We start from the raw sequence: 10,884 nt of genomic DNA, 5'->3' as shown, positions 1-10,884 counted from the left end.
CCAGGGTCGCAAGAAACGGTCCCTCAAGCCTAGTCGGCAGGCTGACCAGCGAGGAGGAACAGTTATCCGCAGTAGTGGAGGTCGCGGGCATGGAGCTGCAAGCCACGGTGGATACAGGAGCTACCAGCAGTTTCGTGAGCCGCGAGCTGGCGGACCGACTAAAGGGTGAAGGCCGGGAGGCGGCGGCAAGGAAAAGGGTGAGGTCGGCGGATGGCCATAGCCAGGAGGTCACGTGCCAGATTGAAACGAAGGTATGCTTTGGGAACAAGGAGATCCCAATGGTGCTACTCGTATTGCCGGGTGTGATTGATGAGTTAGTGTTGGGATGGGATTTTCTCCGCGCGGTCGGGGCAGTGGTGACCTGTGCAGGGCACAGGGTGGTGATCCCTGCCCAAGATCGGGAACGAGGAGACCAGGAGGAAAGACTGTCCGTGGCGAAGGCCGAAACTGGAGACACGGCTCCGGAGTCCGACAACGAAACGGACACGACCCTAAGAATGGCCGCCAGAGTGGTGTCAGCGGGCATGAGGCAGAATAAGGGGGCGAGGGAAGAGCCAGTGGAGGAATTCTTAGCCCGAGAGTTAGAGGCATTTTCCAAGATCGAGGGGGTCTCTAATGTGGCGGTGCACACAATCACCATGAGTGACCCGCAACCGATTAAGCAAAGATATTACCCGAAGAACCCCAAAATGCAGGCCGAGATTAACCGGAAAGTAGACGAACTATTAGAAATGGGATGCATAGAGCCGTCAAAGAGCCCCTACAGTTCGCCTATAGTGATGGTAAAGAAGAAAAATGGCAAATGGAGATTGTGCGTGGACTTTCGTCAAGTTAACGCGAGATCAGTAAAGGACGCGTCCCAATGCCCAGGATCGATTACATCCTCGATCAACTGCGGGAAGCGAAATTCATAAGTAGCCTAGATCTGAAGGATGGATATTGGCAGATCCCCCTGGCCGAGAGCAGCCGGCCGATCACGGCGTTCACGGTGCCCGGAAAGGGGCTATACCAATGGAAGGTGATGCCGTTTGGGTTACACTCCGCGTCGGCCACCTTTCAACGGGCGTTAGACCAAGTGATTGGGCCAGAAATGATGACGCACGCGTTCGCATACCAGGATGACATAGTGGTCATCGGGCGAACAGAGGAAGAACACCGAAGAAACCTGAAAGAGGTGTTTCGACGGCTGCGCTTGGCGAACCTGCGGCTGAACGCAGACAAGTGCGAGTTCTTTAGGAAAGAGCTGCGGTATCTAGGCCACAAGGTGACCGGCGAGGGGATATGTACAGACCCCGAGAAAGTCGCAGCCATAGCCGAATTGAAACCGCCGACAAATGTCAAGGAGCTGAGACAGTACTTGGGAGTGGCCTCATGGTACCGGAGGTTCGTGCCCGACTTCGCCACCCTCGTGCAGCCCCTGTCCGGGCTCCTCAAGAAGAAGACGGAATGGGTCTGGACACAAGAACGGCAAGAAGCGTTCGAGGAGGTGAAAAGACGACTAGTGGCGGACCCCGTGCTGGCGTGCCCCGACTTTTCGAAGAAGTTCATTCTGCAGACAGACGCCAGTGATTACGGGCTGGGTGCGATTCTCACGCAGGAGACGGAAAGGGGCGAACGGGTAATATCATATGCTAGCAGGACGCTAAATGGACCCGAAAGGAACTATTCGGCGACCGAGAAAGAATGTCTGGCCATTGTGTGGGCCATCCGCCGGTTGAGGCCATACTTGGAAGGATATCGCTTCAAGGTGGTCACGGACCACATGGCTCTGAAATGGCTAAATAGCATAGAAAGTCCGTCGGGAAGAGTGGCGAGATGGGCATTAGAGCTACAGCAGTACGACTTTGAATTCGCGTACAGGAAAGGACAGCTCAACGTGGTAGCCGACGCCCTCTCCCGACAACCGGTGGAGGAGCGAGGCCGTCGGATAAGAAGTGAGGAGGGAACACAACCAGTAGGCGAGCCGCCCTGCAAGTGGTTAGAGGGCATGGTAGAAAAGATCAGAAAAGAATCCCGAAGTACCCCGACTATGTGGAGAAGGGGGAAACTTGTACCGGCACATTCCTCACCGGGCAGGGAGCGAAGAAGTCGCCTCGTGGAAGTTATGTGTGCCGAAATATGCCCGAGAAAGGGTCTTAAAGGAAAGCCACGATAGCCCGGAAGCAGGCCACGCCGGCGGAAGGAGAACCGCGGCACGGGTGGCGGCAAGATATTACTGGCCAGGGATGTACAGGGACGTGAGGGCCTACGTGCGGAAGTGCGAACTATGTCTTCGCTTTAAGCCAAGTCAGCTACAAGCGGCAGGAGAAATGTTGACACAGGTGCCGGAAGAACCATGGGCAATGGTATGCGCGGACTTTGTGGGTCCTCTGCCGAGGTCGAAACATGGGAACTCGATGTTGTTGGTGCTGGTGGATCGATTCTCCAAGTGGACCGAGTTGGTGCCGCTGAGGAAGGCCACAGCAGAGGCACAAATAAAGGCCTGTCGAGAGCGCATAATTGCCCGTTTTGGCACGCCCAAAGTCTTCATTACGGACAATGGGGTGCAGTTTGCAAGCAGGGCATTTACAAGATTCCTGGAGCAGCTAGGAGTTCGCCACCACCACACGCCGCAAGAGAATCCGACAGAGCGAACGAACAGAACGGTAAAGACCATGATAGCTCAGTTCACCGAGGGTGATCAAAGGTGTTGGGATGAAAAATAGCCGGAGCTGATGCTGGCCATGAATTCGGGAGTGTCGGATACAACGGGATATTCACCGGCGTTCGTGGTGCAAGGAAGGGAACCCCGGCTGCCAAAGGCCCTATATGACGAGGAGACGGTAGGCACGGGACAAGGCACAGAGACGCCGGATGAAAATGCGAAGAAATTAAAGGAGCTGTTTCAGTTGGTTCGACGCAACTTGGAAAGGGCAGCCCAGGATCAGGCCAGGCATTACAACCTGAGAAGAAGACCGTGGAGACCCAAAGTGGGAGAGGTCGTGTGGGCCAAACAGCACCACCTTTCCAATGCAGCGGAGGGATTCGCCGCGAAGCTGGCACCAAGGTACGATGGGCCATACCAGATAGAGGACTTTATATCCCCGGTTATCTGCAACCTAAGAAAGGAGGGCGACAGGAAGAAGAGAACGGCACACATACGAGATCTGAAACCCCAACCCGAGGAGCGAGAGACACAGGGGTGAAGGAGAATGGCTGTAATAGGTCGCCATAAAGGGTCACGCAGGACCAGGAAAGGTAGAGTGCCACGCAGGACACTGGGGAAGGGTGCCGCGCAGGACACGCACGAGACTCGTCAGCACGCAGGGTGATGGACTTGTGCACTTAGATTAAAAAAAAAAAAGGGGAACAGGAAAACTGTGGTTGGAGAAATCTGAAAAAAAAGCGAAAATTAGTAAAAAGAAAGGAAAATAAAACGAGAAGAGGAAAAGCTCAGCAAACCTGAACAGGAAACGCGTCACCCAAAGCTGGGAGGCGAATCCAGGGTCGGGGAGTGTAATCTCAGACAGCGGATGACCAGGAAAAACCCAGGGGCCAGGCTCACGCCTCAACGCGGACTCACGGGGCAACTACGAGCGTCGGGCCGGAACGACGGGTGCCGTTCATGCGTGGACTACCGGGCGAGGAGTCGGATGATCCTCGGGTCTGAGCCACTGTGCGAGGGAGACACATGTCAAAAGAGTCCGGCCGGTGGCGCATAGGAGTTGCCCTGGGATGTGAGCCCTAGATTCCAGCCCGGGCGGAAGGTCGGAGGACCCATTGTTCACGAGCGGAATCGCGGTAAGCGGCCCGCATTGAGGGCAGAGGGCGAGCTGGAAAGGGAGAAAGGATGGAGTAAAAGTCATCCGGGTCGGGAGAACTCACCCAGGCCAAGGAGGGTCCGAGCAGCACGGGATGAAGAAGACAGGTCGGCGGTGGCATGTAAGAATAAATAGCAATATTTTATAACAATTAAAAGTAAATAATTAGCAATCCATCAATCCATTAAATAGCAATTAAAATAAACAAGAATAAAGGGCTAAATAAAAGTTGTGAATAAGCAAAAATAAAATGGGGGAATAAAAAGCAAAATATTCATGAACGGGAAGGGGGTGGGTCCATCAAAGATGGAAAAGTTTTATCCATGAGCCAACAGAGAAACGCGGCGAGAACACAACAGTATCCAAAAAAAAGGGATAAGGCGAAATCGGATAGAGAGCGGAGAGCGCGACGGCACTCGCACAACCAGGGGAAAGATGCCGTTAGAGAGCGCGGCCGGCAGAGAGACGAGGCTGAGGGCCATGAGTACAAACGCAACAACCGTTAGAACCAGGCGGGAGAGACCGAAACACGGAGCACCGGCACCGGTAGAGGGAACGATTGGCAATGCAACGTGTGTATATAGGCGGGTGGAAAACGGAACAGCGAACACTTGAAGGTAATTATCACCAGAAAGAACGCAAGAAAAGCAGCAAGAAAAAAAAATGGAGATGAAACGCGGGCTCAACCACGAGGATGGCAGGAAGAAGATGGATGATATGAGGGCCTTCCTGGAGGAGCAACAGGCGATCGTGGGAGAAGGGGGCTATCGCGCCGGTACTTCTCGTCAGCGACGGGCGTCTCTGCTCTCGCGTAGCGACGAGGAGGATTGGTGCGATGGCTCCCAGTTCCTTCAACTGCTGGCCTCGCCGTTGGTGTCACCGGCGCCATCGGGGCACGACTCGGTGTCGCCGACGGTGTCATCGGATGAGGAGGAGGAGGACGACGACGAGGTCATATGCACCGACGGCCCGCGCGCGCCAACCGCTCAGGAGAAGGCCAGATGGAGACGGCAGCAAAGGGCGGAGTCGGAGACGAGGAATGGAAGGCCGCTGACCCTGCGCGACAAAATTGAGGCGGTGAGGCGGAGGTTTCAGGAGGCGACGCCGGAGGAGAAGCGCCGGATGCACCAAGTGCTGGAGAGGGCGCGGGCGATCAGGCGGTGGAGGGACGAGCGGATGGAAGCGCGGCGGCGACAGGCGGAAAGAGCCGCCAGTACGGAGGAGCACGGCCAAGAGAGCGACGAGGCGCCGCCACCCCCACCATTCCGGGTGGTGCTGCCGCCGATGCAGCCCCGGACCGACGAGGTGGAGACCGAGGGAACGCCGCCCCAGGCCACGGGCAAGCAGGCTACGAACCCAGAGGCCGAGTGGCAGCGGCGGCTGCAGCAGGCCGAGGAGGAGGAAGGCGAGCTGTGGCAACCTACGCCACCGGCCGAGGATGACGAGGGCTCCGAGAGGCGGCAGCCGCAGTCCGAGGTGGAGCAGCACCAGCACCAGCACCAGCAGCAGCACCAGCAGCAGCACCAGCAGCACCAGCAGCACCGGCAGCAGCAGCACCAGCAGCAGCAGCAACAGCAGCACCAGCAGCAGCAGCACCAGCAGCAGCAGCACCAGCAGCAGCAACAGCAGCACCAGCAGCAGCAGCACCAGCAGCACCAGCAGCAGGGGCAGGAGCAGTGGCAGCAGCAACCACAGTGGAGGGGACCGGAGGCGGCCGTAATGGGTCCGTATGTATCGCAGGAGGTGCGGACCGCCGTGCGCCAGGGGATGGTGTGGCACCACCAGACCCTGCACATCACGTGGGCCTCGGGGCCCGCCCCGAGCGAAGCCCAGCCAGAGGCCGGCGCCCGGGTGTGGGAGGAGAGTCCACGCGGCAGCAACAACAGGGACCCGCGGAGGAGGGACCCCGGACCCGCCCCCACGACCTCAGCGGCAGCAATGGCGACGGCGGAGGCAGCGATGCGGACTGCAGAAGCGGCGAAGGTGACAGCAGCGACGCAGGCCGCGGAAATGGCGACGGCGGACCAGACGGCGACGGCGGTCCCGACGGCGACGGCCGAAGCAGCGGCAGCCGCGGCGACGGCGGAGGCGGCGATGCGAACGGCAGTGGAGGCGACGACGGCAGCAGGGACGCAGACCGCAGAAACGGCGACGGCGGTCCAGACAGCGACGGCCGAGGCAGCGGCAGAGGCGGCGACGGCGACAGCAGGGACGCAGACCGCGGAAACGGCGACGGCGGCCTAGACGGCGACGGCCGAGGCAGCGGCAGAAGCAGAGACGCGGGCCACGGAAACGGCGACGGCGGCGACAGCACCGACGGAGGTGGAACTCGAGGCGTGGGAGCGCGGACCGTGGGTGTGGCCCGCACCGGAGAGGTCGACGGCGGCCGAGCGCCCGGCTCTGAAGCGGCAGGCCTCCTGCCCGGAGCCCTGTGCAGGACCGAAGCGACCGGCCCAGCAACGGCAGAGCTCGACACCAGCAGCCACGGTCCACTGGACGGCGATCCCGCGGGAGGAGTGGCCGGCGGCGGTGGTCCGCGCGCAGACCCAGATTCGCCTCGTGGGTAGGAGGGTGAAGAAGCTGGTGAGGGAGCGGGGTACCCGGTACCGCATTGCGATGTCGGCCACACGCACGGAGGTGTTCCGCGAGCAAAAGTAAGGAAAAAAAGGGGAAAGGAAAAAAAAGAGCAAAAGGAAAAAAAGAAAGAAAAAATCAAGGGCGAAACACGCGGGAAGAAAATGAATAAAGAGAGACGAAAAAGAGAAAAGTGGAATACTTACTGGGGAGAGATATCGAGTGGATCGACTAAACGCCCCTACACCTTATCGATAGGTGGATTCGGCCCCAGCCAGAAAATTGCAAGGGCTGGCAGCGCCGCCCGAGCAAAGGCGCCAGAGGGCGCCAGGGCGCCCGAGATCCCAGATGCCGTAAGGAGCGCGCGTAAAATGGGGCCGTTTGAATGAGGAAAGCACACTCCGTCGCAAGGTCGCGGAAAACGGGAGTATTCCGCTGCGGGAAGATAGAGGGGGTGTGAGGAACCGTGGTTCCCACAGGCCGAATTCGACCAAAGCATAGCCGGATAAAGGCGGTGGGACGGTCGGATAAAGGCTGATGGCTGGCTGGATAAGGCGAAGGTCAGCCCAGATACCCACGGATATCCGGATGCGGCGAAGAGGCCAAGGGCCCGAGAGGAGAAGTGTCCCGCTCTCGGAGCAAGAGAAACGCGAGAGGCAGAGGAGACGGCGGGATCGGGCCGGCAGCGATCCGACGCATGACCAAATATGGGCATGGGATCACGCCACCGGCCAGGCCCCGTTACGAAGGCCGTGGAAACCAGGAGACGGCGATGGAAAACTACCAACGCCGAGCCGGGGCCCGTCAAGGGGCTATAAAAGGAGTCTGCGGCAACGAAGCGGGTCTCTTTTTCCGTGGAGAAGTGATCGCGCGCGCACTTTGAAACCCCGCCGAAACGTGAGAGTAATACCCGGTACGGTTCGAAGAAGTGCAGTGAAGTGAATAGCAACAGGAAGACAGGCCCCGCCTGCCCCCAGAGTGAGTCTAAGTTAAGAGGTGATCCACAGTTGCCGGCGGAAGCTAAGAGGGGAGTGCGAGACGTAGAGTGCGGATTTGCGTGGCGGGCCAAAGAAATAGCGGAGGTCAAACTGCCCCAATCAATAGCCTCAACGCTGCCACACCCGACGAGAGCCCACGCGTGGTGGAGATCCATAGATAAGCTGAATTGTAGCATCTAGCCCTAAGTCCTAATATAAGTACGAATAAAGAGAGATTCGATTAAAGAAAAGGAAGGTCTTATCATTTGTCGTTGGGGGCAACAATAAAAATACGTTGCGACGAATCGGCCGACCGCTGAGCGAGCCCAGCAAACTCAAGCGAACCAAGAAGCAGGTCCGTTACAGCATGTCCGTAGATAGTTTGTCCATAGTTTTAGTTACTTGCCTGTGATATTAGGAATAAGTTTTTGTAAATTAATGTAGTTTTTTCTGTAGTTAATTGTAAATTTTTCGTAGTTTCTGATTAGTTTTACCTTTTTCCGTCCTCTTCTTCCCAACCTATTTGCCATTCCCATAATTCCTCTTGACACGTGGTATTACCAAAATACCACGCAAATACCAGACTTGACCGATAACACACCAAAAAGCCAATTCAAATTCAAATTGCTTTTATCAATGCCGGTGTGTTATCGGTCGCAACTTCGGCAATTATGCCCAGCCCATCCCACACCCACCCCACCCACCCACTTCAAATGCCATCGAAGACCAAATGAGGCTGAGCAGGACTAAAATGTAGACTGCCATCCTTCGCCACTCTGCCAAACGCCCCAACAAGCCATTACAACCGCCCACAAGATGCTATGCGGTCGACTCTTCGGAGCGTCTCGCGCCCGGATCGTAAGATCCGCAAGTTGAAAGTATCCGGGCGGTTATACGGGAGCAGGCAATTTTCCCCCTTCCCATCCCATCCCATCCTTGACAACATTATGCCCAGCCAATTCCTCACCCACCCCCCACCCACTTCAAATGCCACTAAATGCCAAATGAGGCTGAGCAGGAATAAAATGAACACTGCCATCCTTCGCCACTCAGCCAAATGCCCCAACAATGCCAATACAACCGCCCACAAGATGCTATGCGGTCGACTCTTCGGAGCGTCCTCGCCCGGATCGTAAGATCCGGAAGTTGAAAGTATCCGGGCGGTTATACGGGAGCAGGCAAACTTTCCCCTTCCCATCCCATCCCATCCTTGAGAACAGAGCAGCCAATTCACACAGCACAGAGAAACATTAGACACGGGCCATTGCCCAACAACAACACACACAGCCACTGAAACAGAAGGCCGTTCAAATCTTCCATTGCCTACTTATCGGTGCTGCTGCCCTCGGACTACTTTCATCTCACTGAATATTGGGGTGAGTGAAAGTGGAACCGGGGGTGAGAGCACCGGTAAATGACGATCGGCGATCGGGCCAGTCGAGTTGAGGGGGAGAGTGTGGGAGTTGGCGGACATGTGAGAGTTCCACCATGAACCTCGTCCGCCACTCTCATCTCGTCCACCCGCTCGAGAGGTCGCGATCGTCGGACGTATATAAATTGAACCATCGCCGCCGCCATTAAAATAAAATAAAATCGCAAGTTTGTTTGTTCGTTGCCATCAGTGTTGCCCGTGTCGTTTGTCGTTTTGACTGTTTTGTCGTTTATCGTTTGCCGTGTCATTTGTGCTCTGGTGCCAAAAAATAAAGACAGTGAAGGCCAGACGACGCCAAGCCAAGCCAGGCAGCAGCCATTTTGTGTCGCCCCCCCCCCCCCTCACCATTCGCCGCTGTACATGACCATTCCAAACGCGGAAAAGTGCTCCTCGCCAATCCACCACGCTCCAGCCCTTCCTTCACCCCACCCACTACTATCTCCGACAAGCTTTAGTTCCTGTGCCACTACAAACATCACAAACATCACAAACTAAAAGAGATAACTGTGATAGACAAGAAAAAAAGAGAACTAAGGTGCCAATAAATACATTAAATACAAACACACACAAGAGACTTTTCAATTAAAGAACAACAAACAGGCAGCAGATCGCCAACACACAAACCAACAGCCAGCCATGACCAGAGGAATGGCCAGACGAGGGACAACCAGACGACACAGCGACGGCGGCAGAGCGGCCCGCAGAGGCGCCCTAGCAGCAGCAGCAGCAGCCAACAACACCAACACAAACACCGCCAATAGCAGCAGCAGCAGCAGAGCCCTCGGCGCAGGCGCCAAAACCAACGCCCCAGCCAATGCAGAGCGCCGACGCCACAGCCATCCATCGAGTGAGTACCCAGCCATTCCCATGGCCGACATATCCACGGCCACAGCCACTCCCCCCTCGAGCCCCATCACATCAGCAGCAACAGCAGCGCCAATACCAACCGCAAATCCCGCAACCCTGCCAAATCACAAAATCCCGCCAAACACAAAGGGAAAGGCCGAAAAGACGCCACTTTTCCCGCCTCTCACGCTCTCGGACATACAAAACTGTTCGGGAGTAACGGGAGAGGGAGAAGACGGAGGAGAGCCGGCAAACCGACGCGCAAGAGCGGAGCGCCAAAACGGCCAACGGGCAGCCACACACACACACACGACCGGATCGAACCTGTTGCGGGTCGAACCTGGTTCGAGTTCGAGCAGCGGGTCGACCCGTGCCAATGCCCAGCCTGCACAGATACCACCAATCCCACCAACACCAAAACCACGCCGCGCCCTCATCGACAGTGGGAGTGACGATGAGGGTGAGGGTGAGAGGAAACAGGCCAGACGACGGGGCCGCCATCACCAGCAGCGGCAGCAGCGGCCGCCAATTCGGAAGCCGAAGAAGAAAAGGCAGACACTGGAGGAGCTAGAGGCTATTGTCCGGGAGCAGTTGAGGCAGCACGAGCTGCGGCAGCAACAACAGAGGCAGCAGAAACGGACAACAAATACAGCCAACACCAACACAGTTGCCGCTCCTGCCACTATGCCGCAATCTGCACAGCGAACACATGCCCCTGCCCCTGCCCATGCCCCTGCCACTACTATAAATGCCAATAGCCAGACCCACAGCCATCACCAACATCGACAACAGCCAATACATAGACAATCACCAGCCATTCACATAGACAATACTGACAATATCAATACAAATAATGACGCCAACGCAATTACAATTACAAATACACCTGCCAAGACCAATACCAACACCACCACCGCCATCACCATCACAAACACCCCTGCCACTACGACCGACGATGACATCCGGCACGGCGAATTCGGGCATCAGCCCAGCCAGGAACGTGGCTTGAGGATCCTCATCCGAGGACTCTCCCACTCCATGCCGCCGGATTGGATCCGCAGCAGTATGCTGAACGAGGGGTTCACGGTTCGGTTTGTAAGGGCAATCACCGATCGATTCGATCACAGCCGCCAATTCAATCTCTTTGAGGCTGAGATCGCCCCCAAACCGGACCGTGGCCAATGCGGGGTGTTAAAGCTGCGACGCCTGGGTGGGAGGCCCGTCACGGTTGAGAGACTTGGAGTCTCCCGTGACC

The sequence above is a fragment of the Drosophila miranda genome, assembly GCF_003369915.1.
Source record: "Drosophila miranda strain MSH22 chromosome Y unlocalized genomic scaffold, D.miranda_PacBio2.1 Contig_Y3_pilon, whole genome shotgun sequence".
In the NCBI taxonomy this organism is placed as follows: Eukaryota; Metazoa; Arthropoda; class Insecta; order Diptera; family Drosophilidae; genus Drosophila; species Drosophila miranda.
This window is presented reverse-complemented; position numbering follows the sequence as displayed.